Consider the following 9,491-nt stretch of genomic DNA (forward strand, 5'->3'; position numbering starts at 1 on the left):
AAACTCAGCATTAGGCGTATAGATAAACCGACACCATCCAACAGGTACCATACCCAACAATGGTAGACCTTTCGTGAAATTAACACAGGTAAAGTTAGCTCTAGCCACCTGATAGGAAAAAATTGGTTTCTTAGTTGCTTTAGTAACCAAGGGATGAACTACGTCCCATAGTGTACAATTGGCGGAAGGGTTGTCATGTTTCATGACAGACAGGAAGCATTCTGGCGTAATGGCGGCAGGGATAATGCGAAGCAATGGCCGTGCCCCCATACAAACCACACAACTCTGATGAGTTACCTTTGCCGCTTCCTCAGTCAACAAGAGCCAGTTGTTAGAAAGGCCAGAGACACCTGTAGCGGTCAGGATTGCATCATCCAAAGTAGGTGGAGTGGTAAGTAAAATAATAGAATTATTCTTATTACCATTTTCATTAATAGCCTGTGCTTTTGTGTTATTAATATGACAAATTCGAACATTCCAATGGACTGGTGCAGTGGTACAGCTTACATAAGGAGCAAGTCTAAAGTCCTGGCAGCCTAATGCAATACCAGGATAGATAGTAAATTTGAGTCCTTTAGAGTTTTTTGTCAAAGTCAAGAGTTTCCTCCATTGTTTTCCTAATGCAGTAGAGGTGCAACTGGACCAGTCATAATTAGTCTCACATACCAAGTTTGTCCAAGTCCAATCGCTATGGGTGACCCCCACTGTCATATACCAGTCCCAGTCACGGTAGTAGGTAAGTTCTCTGAAGTCTACCCACGGCACTGTCGCAGTAGTGGTAACATTAAAGGGTATACATAATGTGGTGCTTCTATACAATTGTCTGGGCCCACAGGAAAGGGTGTTAGAGACAACTTGTCGTTTATTTACGTGGTGGCTGTGGCTTACATTCTGATCTGGGCTCAATGTGTCGGAGTGCAGGTTGGTCGGACGTATGGTTGTGGCATTGAATGTGTCGTTAGGTTTACTAGTGGGTGTAATGGGTGTCTGTGTCATGTGCTGTACTGACCAGAGTATGATTCCTAGAGTAACCCCAATAGTTACAATCAGCAAAACAAGGAGTGGAGCAGAGCACCCCAGTCTCTCTCATGGTGGTCTGTCCCTCCTCTGTTTTTCCCCTCCAGTATCTGAAGATGGGAGTCTCCTCCACATATTCAGATAGTGTTGGTGTCAAGAATTTGATCCGAATTTAATGTGATTAAATCACTTCTGACTTCAGTCAGGGTTCTGGAAGGAGTTGGTGCTGGTGTACAATGTGTCAAGTGGTGCCAAGGTGCGCCTGATTTACCTTTGACCTGGACTGAGTGTGAAGTAACCTCCTTCACTTCGTACGGTCCAGTCCACCTGGGATCTTGCCACTTTCTCTTGTGAACCTTGATCCTTACCCAGTCGCCAACTTTTACCTTCAGCAGCGCCGGATCTCCCGTCAGCTCCCCCTCTTGGACCTTGTGAATCTGTTTGGAGAGAGCTGCAGAGAGTTCCGTTAGTTTTCTCACATATTCAGACATTACAATTTGTTGTACATCAAGGGCGGGCATATGACCTCCCTCCCTTGGTGGACCAGGCATGACTCTACCAGTCATAATCTCATGTGGAGAGAGATGGGTGCCCGCTCCTGGAGAGGCTCTCATGGCCATCAACGCCAGGGGCAGAGCTTCAACCCACGTCAACTTTGAACCTGCACATACCTTGGCTATCTTAGCCTTCAAAGTTTGATTGGCGCGTTCCACGAGGCCCTGAGATTGCGGCCGGTACACAGACCCAAACTTGTGCACAATGCCGAACCTCTCCTCCACCTGTCTCAGGTGTTGGTTACTGAAATGGGACCCGTTGTCGGATCGAATTTGTCTTGGAACCCCATACCTTGGTATGAGTTCAGTCTGCAGCCACTTAATAACTGACCTAGCATCCTCACGTGCTGTTGGTATTGCCTCAACCCATTTGGAGAATCGATCTACCATTACCAATAAGTACCTTTTCCCATTAGTTACATTATCAGCCCCCATGTCAGTGTAATCTATGCTAATGTCCTGAAAACATGCATTAGGTACTGGGTATGAACCCATGGGTGTTTGGAAAGGTTTCTTTGGGTTGTGGCTGCCACAAATGCTGCACTCATCACAAAACAAGTCTGTCATGTCCTTAATGTGTGGGTGCCACCAAATATGGGAAACCTTCTGTAAAGTTTTGAGTTTCCCTTCATGGGTGGGCCCATGAGCCTCACGTATCAGCTCGGGACAGAGATTAGCTGGGGCCACCAACCTGCCGTCATGGCATCTCCAAAGTTCATCAGGTCCTTTGGTGGCTCCCATCTGTCCCCATACCGAGTGCTCATACGGGCCCGCTGTGAATTGTAGTTCCTTTATGTGTTGGTCTGTGAGTTCTGTTCTAGCTGGTTGAGTCTGCAGCACCATCTGTCTTGGAGTGTAGCCCCCAGCTTTCTTGGCTGCTTTGTCAGCTGCGTCATTTCCCTCGCTGACTTTGTTCTTGAGTTGCTGATGTCCTTTGCACTTCATGATGGCCACCTGCTCAGGTAGTGAGACTGCTTTTATCAGTCTCTCCATTTGTGCCTTGTGTTTGATCGGAAGGTTTCCTGTTGTGGTGAAGTTACGTCTGACCCATTGTGGTCCATCTGTATGGACTGCTCCATGAGCATATGCTGAGTCAGTGTAGATGTTTACAGTCTTTCCTTCAGCCTTTTCCAGGGCTTGAGTCAAACCAATGATCTCAGCTAGTTGGGCTGAGGCAGGTTGTGGGATGATGTCTGATTCCAGGGTCACGTGTGACCCGTCTGGAAGCTGCTGTACCACTGCATATGCTGCTATGTTCCCTTCTTCTCCTCTATAGCAGCATCCATCGGTGTACAACCATAGATCAGGATTGGTAAGGGGCTCGTTTCCCAAGTCTGGTCGCAGTTTCAGTTCCTGTGCCGCCCTCTCTTCGCAGGAGTGTGCCAACCCTTCTTCTGCATTGAGTGCGTCTGCCATGTTTTTGTCGGTGTTGACAAAAGTAATGTGTGATTGGGTGCATTTATTCTGGATTTTGTTCTTTCTTTCAGCGCTGAACGTGAATTCCTTGCTCATCAGATATGCTGCAACCCCATGGTGCGTATGGATTTCCAATTTGTGGCACATTACCAGGTGGGCGGTTTTTTCAATAGCTTTTGCCACTGCAGCCACGTACCTGGAACATGTTGTCTGACCTGCTTCAATATGGTCCAACTTAGAGGAATGATACATCAGTACTCTTCTCTCCCCCTCTTGTTTCTGAAAAAGGATGGAAGAAGTGAACCCCTCCTTTTCAGAAACATCAAGATGAAATTTGTTTTTGTAGTCGGGTGCTGTCAGAGCTGCTGCCACCGAGAGATCGGTTTTTAGGAGAGCAAATGCTGTTGATGCTTCAGGTGTCCAGGTAAGTGAGGAGTGTAAGTTTCTTGGTCCTGCTTCTCTCACTATTTCTCTCAGTGGTTCAGTCCTGGATGTGTAGTCAGGGATGTGGGTACGGCTGTACCCTGTCAACCCCAGGAAGGACAACATGCCTGACACTGTGATGGGACGTGGATGATGGAGTATGGAATCTCGGTGGGATTTCGAGAGACCAGCACCTTCTCCTGAGATTTCTCTGCCAAGGAAAAGGACAGTTCTGCGACAGGACTGGACTTTGCTCATTTTGACCTTGTAGCCTTTGACAGCCAAGAAGTCAAGTAGGGTTTTTGTCATTTGTAGACAGAGATCAGATGTGGGAGCCCCCAGCAAAAGGTCGTCTACATATTGGATGAGTATCACTCCTTCAGGGATTTTCAATTCAGCCAGGTGTGTCTTCAAGATATGATTGAAGATTCCGGGAGAACACCTGTAACCCTGTGGAAGAACCGAATACGTATACTGTTGATGTTCATATGTGAAGGCAAAGAGAGGCTGTGAAGCCTCATCCAGTGGAATGCTGAAGAAGGCATTAGCCAGATCCACAACGGTGAAGTATTGGTGTTTTGGTGAGAGATTACTCAGTGTAATGTGAGGGTCAGGGACAGGTAGGTCAATGGGTGCAGTGACGTCGTTCACTGCTCGGAAGTCTTGTACCATCCGGTATGTTTCACCTCCTGTTTTCAAGACTGGTAAGATTGGTGTGTTCCATGGAGACACAGTGCGATATATGACACGAGCTCCCAACAACCCATCTATGGTTGGTTTGATCCCCATGGTCTGTTCAGGTTTCAGACGGTACTGTGTTCGGTAGATAGGAATTTGATCAGGGTTGAGTAAGGTGATGGTGACTGGTGCCACCTGTAGTTGTCCAACATCAAATGGGGTGTGTGTCCATATGCCTTCATCAATGGTGGAAAGCAGTGCTTGTGATGAGGGGTGGTCTGTGTAAGGTTTACCATGGTGTCTTGGGAGAGTCAAACGTTCAGGAAGGCAATGTTCCTCTGTGTCAACTGTCATAAACCTCCACATGTTCTCAGTGGTGGCTTTGGTTATTCCTGGAGTTTGGGTGGGTTCCCACAGGAGTTTGGATGCTCTTCTGATCATAGGCCCAAGGCTCCTTGCTTCAAAACCGTTTCCAACTGCCAGTGTAACATGGGGAGCAGATTCTTCGCCCAGTAGGTACCAGGATTTCAAATGGGAAGGTAGGATAACCGGAGCAGCCACTCCTTCTTGTCCACACACTATGGTACAACATCTGATTGTTGGTGTCAGGTGCATCATGTTTTCATCCCAGTCATCGGTATATGGGTTGACATCATTGTCAGTCACATTAAGTGTACAGTGGATTTCAGCTTGAGGAGTCTTGTATGGGTGAAATGTGTAAATGAGTTGTCTCAGCTGGTTGAACTTGAATTGAACCTCAGGGGTTCCTTGGCCGGATTCGATGCACTTCAACCAGTATATTTCTTGGGTCAGGGAGAGCACTGGGGTTGGGATGATGGGTAGCATCAGCACCCTAACTGGATGAACTGGTGTGGAGGTAATGGGATCAATGGAAACCTCCACACCCTTTTCGGTAAGGTAGATTGAACATTTCAGTTTGCACAATAGGTCCCTTCCTAATAGGTTGATTGGACAGTTGGGACAATATAGGAATTGATGCTTCAAATTGGAAGGGCCCCATTGGAAGAGCAATGGTATGGTCTTGTTTTGTGCTTCGGGTGTTCCTGATACCCCCACCACCTGTATTGATTCCGAAGAGAGTGGTTGACGAGATCTTATGGCAGAGTACGTACATCCTGTATCTACCAAAAATTGGTGGGTAACTCCCTCCACTTCACACATGACAGTTGGTTCAGTGTGGAGTGGAAAATGCTGACCCCCATTCCCGTTCTGTGGTGGTGGGCAGCTTCAGGGCCAGGGAGAATATTCGTCTGACATGCCCTGGAAGGTAGGAGCTGGCTGCTGGTTAGGCTGTTGGTTTGGGTCTTGTTGTGGGTGGTTATATGCTGGTAGGGCAGCATGTGGCTGGTACATCGGTCTTGGGCCTCCTCTTGTTCTGAAGGCATAACCTCTACCCCTGTTTGCCAGCCAGTGTTGCTGTTGCGGACTAGGTGGTAATGGACACCATCTGACAGAGTGTCCATATTGATGACAATTGTAACAGGCCCCCCCATTACCTTGTGGCCTTGGCTGTCCCCATTGAGTCTGGTATGGTGCCACCGGTGGCTGATATGGTGGAGTTGGTGCTTGATAGTATGGCTGAGGCACCATTGCGATCGTTGGGAGTGTTGTTGGAGGCGGCTGTTGTGTTTGTATCATTTGTGAGACAGTTTTTTCAATTATTTGAGAAATGTCAGGTTGGTCTTCAGCCACCATCTGTTTCTTTGGCTTATCTCCCTTCTGTGCCTCTTTCAGTTGTAGTTTGAGCAGCTGCACCTGCAGGGATTGGACATGTGTTTCCGCCCCTCCCTTGTCTTTATTGTATTGGGTGATGTGATGATGGACATGGGAGTTAAACTGCGCCCTAGGGAGTGCCATTAATCCCACAGTTCCCCTTAGTTTGGTTCGAACGTCACTTGGGGTCCCGCTCACCACCATCTCTTTCCACATGCTGCACGTGGTGTCGGAGTGATCATATGGTTCGTCATGGACCGTTCTCCAGGTGGTTTTGGCCCTGTCCAGGTAGGCAGCTGGCTGTTCCCCAGGACCGATGGTAAAAGAGGTCAGTGTTGCATGGTTTCGTTCGGTAGGATATGCCCTCCTCAGAACTTCCCACAACACAGTTCTATAGACTTCCGGTGGCGTCACACCTTCGCTCTTTTCCAGACCTGCCTCTCTTGTCAGTACCATCATTGTGGTGTGATCTGTGGCCCTGGCCAAGAGTGCCTTCATGTCTGCCAGAGCAAGCCTAAATCCAGATGTAAGGGTTTGAAGTTGCAACAGCCAAGCAGACGCTCCACCATGGAGGCTGGGCATCTGATCCATCAGGGCGGTCAGGTCAGTCATCTTCCAGGGTTGGTATTCTTCATGTTGTCGGTCTGCTGTTGGTCTAAGTGGCATTTGGGAGTTCAATCCCCTTTCCCTAAGTCTGGCAGATTTTCTGATGGGTTCATGCAAGTCAACAACTTCCCCCACCATCACCCCTTTCAAGGCCCAGGTCTTCCCCTTCTCTGCTTCTTCTATTATGGTGGTGTTATGTGACGCCTGTCCCTGACACGCATCCCACTCAGCCTCATAGGTTTTTTCTTCCTTCCTTTGTTCTCCTTCATCATCCTCACTTGGTTGGTCCCCGATTGAGACCCCCCGTGAGCTTCTTAATGAGCCAGACCCTATCGACCCCCAAAGCTCATTGTCCCCTGCACCCCTTTCTGTCATGGATTGGGTACTTCCCCTTTCTCTTTCGACAAACCATTCTGAGAGTCTGGGTTTAGGCTGATTGGGTGCAGCTGCTTGTCTTAGGCCAGATGCTCCCCCTTTCCTGTATAGATCTGACGGTTGGTTTTGAGTCATCATTACCAGGGACTCTGGGTTGGAACCCCCTCTTGTGGGACTGGGTCTGGGTTGGGTTCCGCCGGCCGGGTGTGGCTCCTCTCGTCCTTGTGGCTCGCTGTTGGCTCGGACTTCCACACAGTGAAGTACTCCTTGCCCTACGCTTAGTGCCATGTTCCCCTCTAGGTGTCCTCCTTGCACCTCGAACACAGGCGCTTGTACCACTGCAGGACTTAGGAATGGGTTATAAGGGTTAGTTGGAGGAGTGGGTGTGTATGCGGGTGGTGTGCTCTTCGCTTCCTGTGGCAGGGTCGGATACAGTGGTGCTGAGGGCGCTGGTATGTCACTCATGGACTGTGTCCCCACTATTGGTGTTGTCTCAGTTGTGGGTTCAATCACCACACCCATCATGTCTGGTTTCTTGTATGGGTGTGCTCGTCGTGTTTCCTCAATTGCCCACGTACCTATCCTTAGCTCAGCCTCTGCTCTCTCTCTGTGTTTAGTCCCTTCCTTCTTGAATAAGTGAGACTTATTCCTTTCCACTTCACTTTCTGTTCCTTCCCTCACTGCCTCCCCTAGCTCTTTCTCCATAGAGGTGAGTTGCCCTTTAGACGGGGCACCCCCGCTAAAGTAACCTGCCTGTGTCCATTTGAGTTTCACTCCCTCCCACACTTTCTTCACTGTCTTATACTGTTCTTTCCCTCCCGCTCTATCCTGTATTTTTTTATCTAGATATTCATTAAATTTGAGTTTTGGGACGGTAGTGGTTGCCATGGTTATACAGTTTATTAGACTATCTTGGTGCTCTCAGCCCGTCACTGGCCGAATCCAGCAATGTATTCTTGGCGCTGACTGAGATTTATCTCTGATGTCCCACCCTCGTACACAAAAAATGTTCAATACTTTATTCTTAGGAATTATTTTGCAAAAGGTATTATTGTTTTTCAATTATTCGAATTATTATATATTTTCCCAAAAGGTATCAGAACCGCCCTTTTGGAACAATATATTAACAAACCCGAGCGCTCCCAAAACAATCATCAATTTAATCCCAGGAATTATTTTGCAAAAGTTATTATTGTCTTTCAGGTACTCGAGCTATTATATACTTTCCCAAAAGGTATCAGAATCGCCCTTTTGGAAGAATACATTAACAAACCCAAGCGCTCCTAAAATAATTATCAATCTAATTCTAGGAATTTATTTAGCAAAAGTTATTATTGTTTTTCAGGTATTCGAGTTATTATATATTTTCCCAAAAGGTATCAGAATCGCCCTTTTGGAAGAATATATTAGCAAACTCGAGCGCTCCTAAAATAATTACCAATTTAATTTTGGGAATTATTTTGCAAAAGTTATTATTGTTTTTCAGGTATTCGAGTTATTATATATTTTCCCAAAAGGTATCAGAATCGCCCTTTTGGAAGAATATATTAGCAAACTCGAGCGCTCCTAAAATAATTACCAATTTAATTTTGGGAATTATTTTGCAAAAGTTATTATTGTTTTTCAGGTATTCGAGTTATTATATATTTTCCCAAAAGGTATCAGAATCGCCCTTTTGGAAGAATATATTAGCAAACTCGAGCGCTCCTAAAATAATTATCAATTTAATTTTGGGAATTATTTTGCAAAAGTTATTATTGTTTTTCAGGTATTCGAGTTATTATATATTTTCCCAAAAGGTATCAGAATCGCCCTTTTGGAAGAATATATTAGCAAACTCGAGCGCTCCTAAAATAATTATCAATTTAATTTTGGGAATTATTTTGCAAAAGTTATTATTGTTTTTCAGGTATTCGAGTTATTATATATTTTCCCAAAAGGTATCAGAATCGCCCTTTTGGAACAATATATTAGCAAACTCGAGCGCTCCCAAAATAATTATCAATCTAATTTTAGGAATTATGAAAATACCAACACCACAAGAGGGAAAAAGTTCAAGTCAGCTTTTAGCGCAGCGGCTACATAACAGGCAAAATAGGACTCAGTGGTCCTCTTAAAAGTTATCCACTAGTTAGTCTCATGAAACGGCCAATCTTACACAACATTCAGGTTATCATTTCAACAATTACATTTTCATTACATATCAGCATCAACACACGAATTCAGTTTAAGTTCCTCACAGTACATATAGTTGAGTGCCACGTCAACCAATTGCCCGACTATCTGAACTTGTATTTTTATTTTTATTTTTTTGATTCTCCTCAAGGAGACTCCCAGTCGTTTAAACCATTCAACTGGCGTCTAGTCGGGAGAACCTTTTCTGGACTTGGATTCTCACGGAATTAACTCAACCCGACTATCTGAATCTTTTTATCAAGTCACCAGATCCTTCTCTTGTGGATCAAATAAAAAGGGTCCATCGCTTGTGAACCAAAACCTCTGTAATAGGCTCCTCACTAGAAAGCCGCATTTCAACAGGAAATAAAACCACTGTAACTAGACTTCTTCTCTTAGAGTCACATTTCAACAGTAAAAACCTAAGATTTCAGATATCAACAGCAAAAAATAAAAGGGTCCGTCTCTCGTGAACCACAACCTCTGTAACTAGACTCCTCCCCTAGAGAGTCA

Source organism: Coregonus lavaretus (genome assembly GCF_964263955.1).
Source record: "Coregonus lavaretus genome assembly, contig: HAP1_SCAFFOLD_1009, whole genome shotgun sequence".
Lineage (NCBI taxonomy): Eukaryota > Metazoa > Chordata > Actinopteri > Salmoniformes > Salmonidae > Coregonus > Coregonus lavaretus.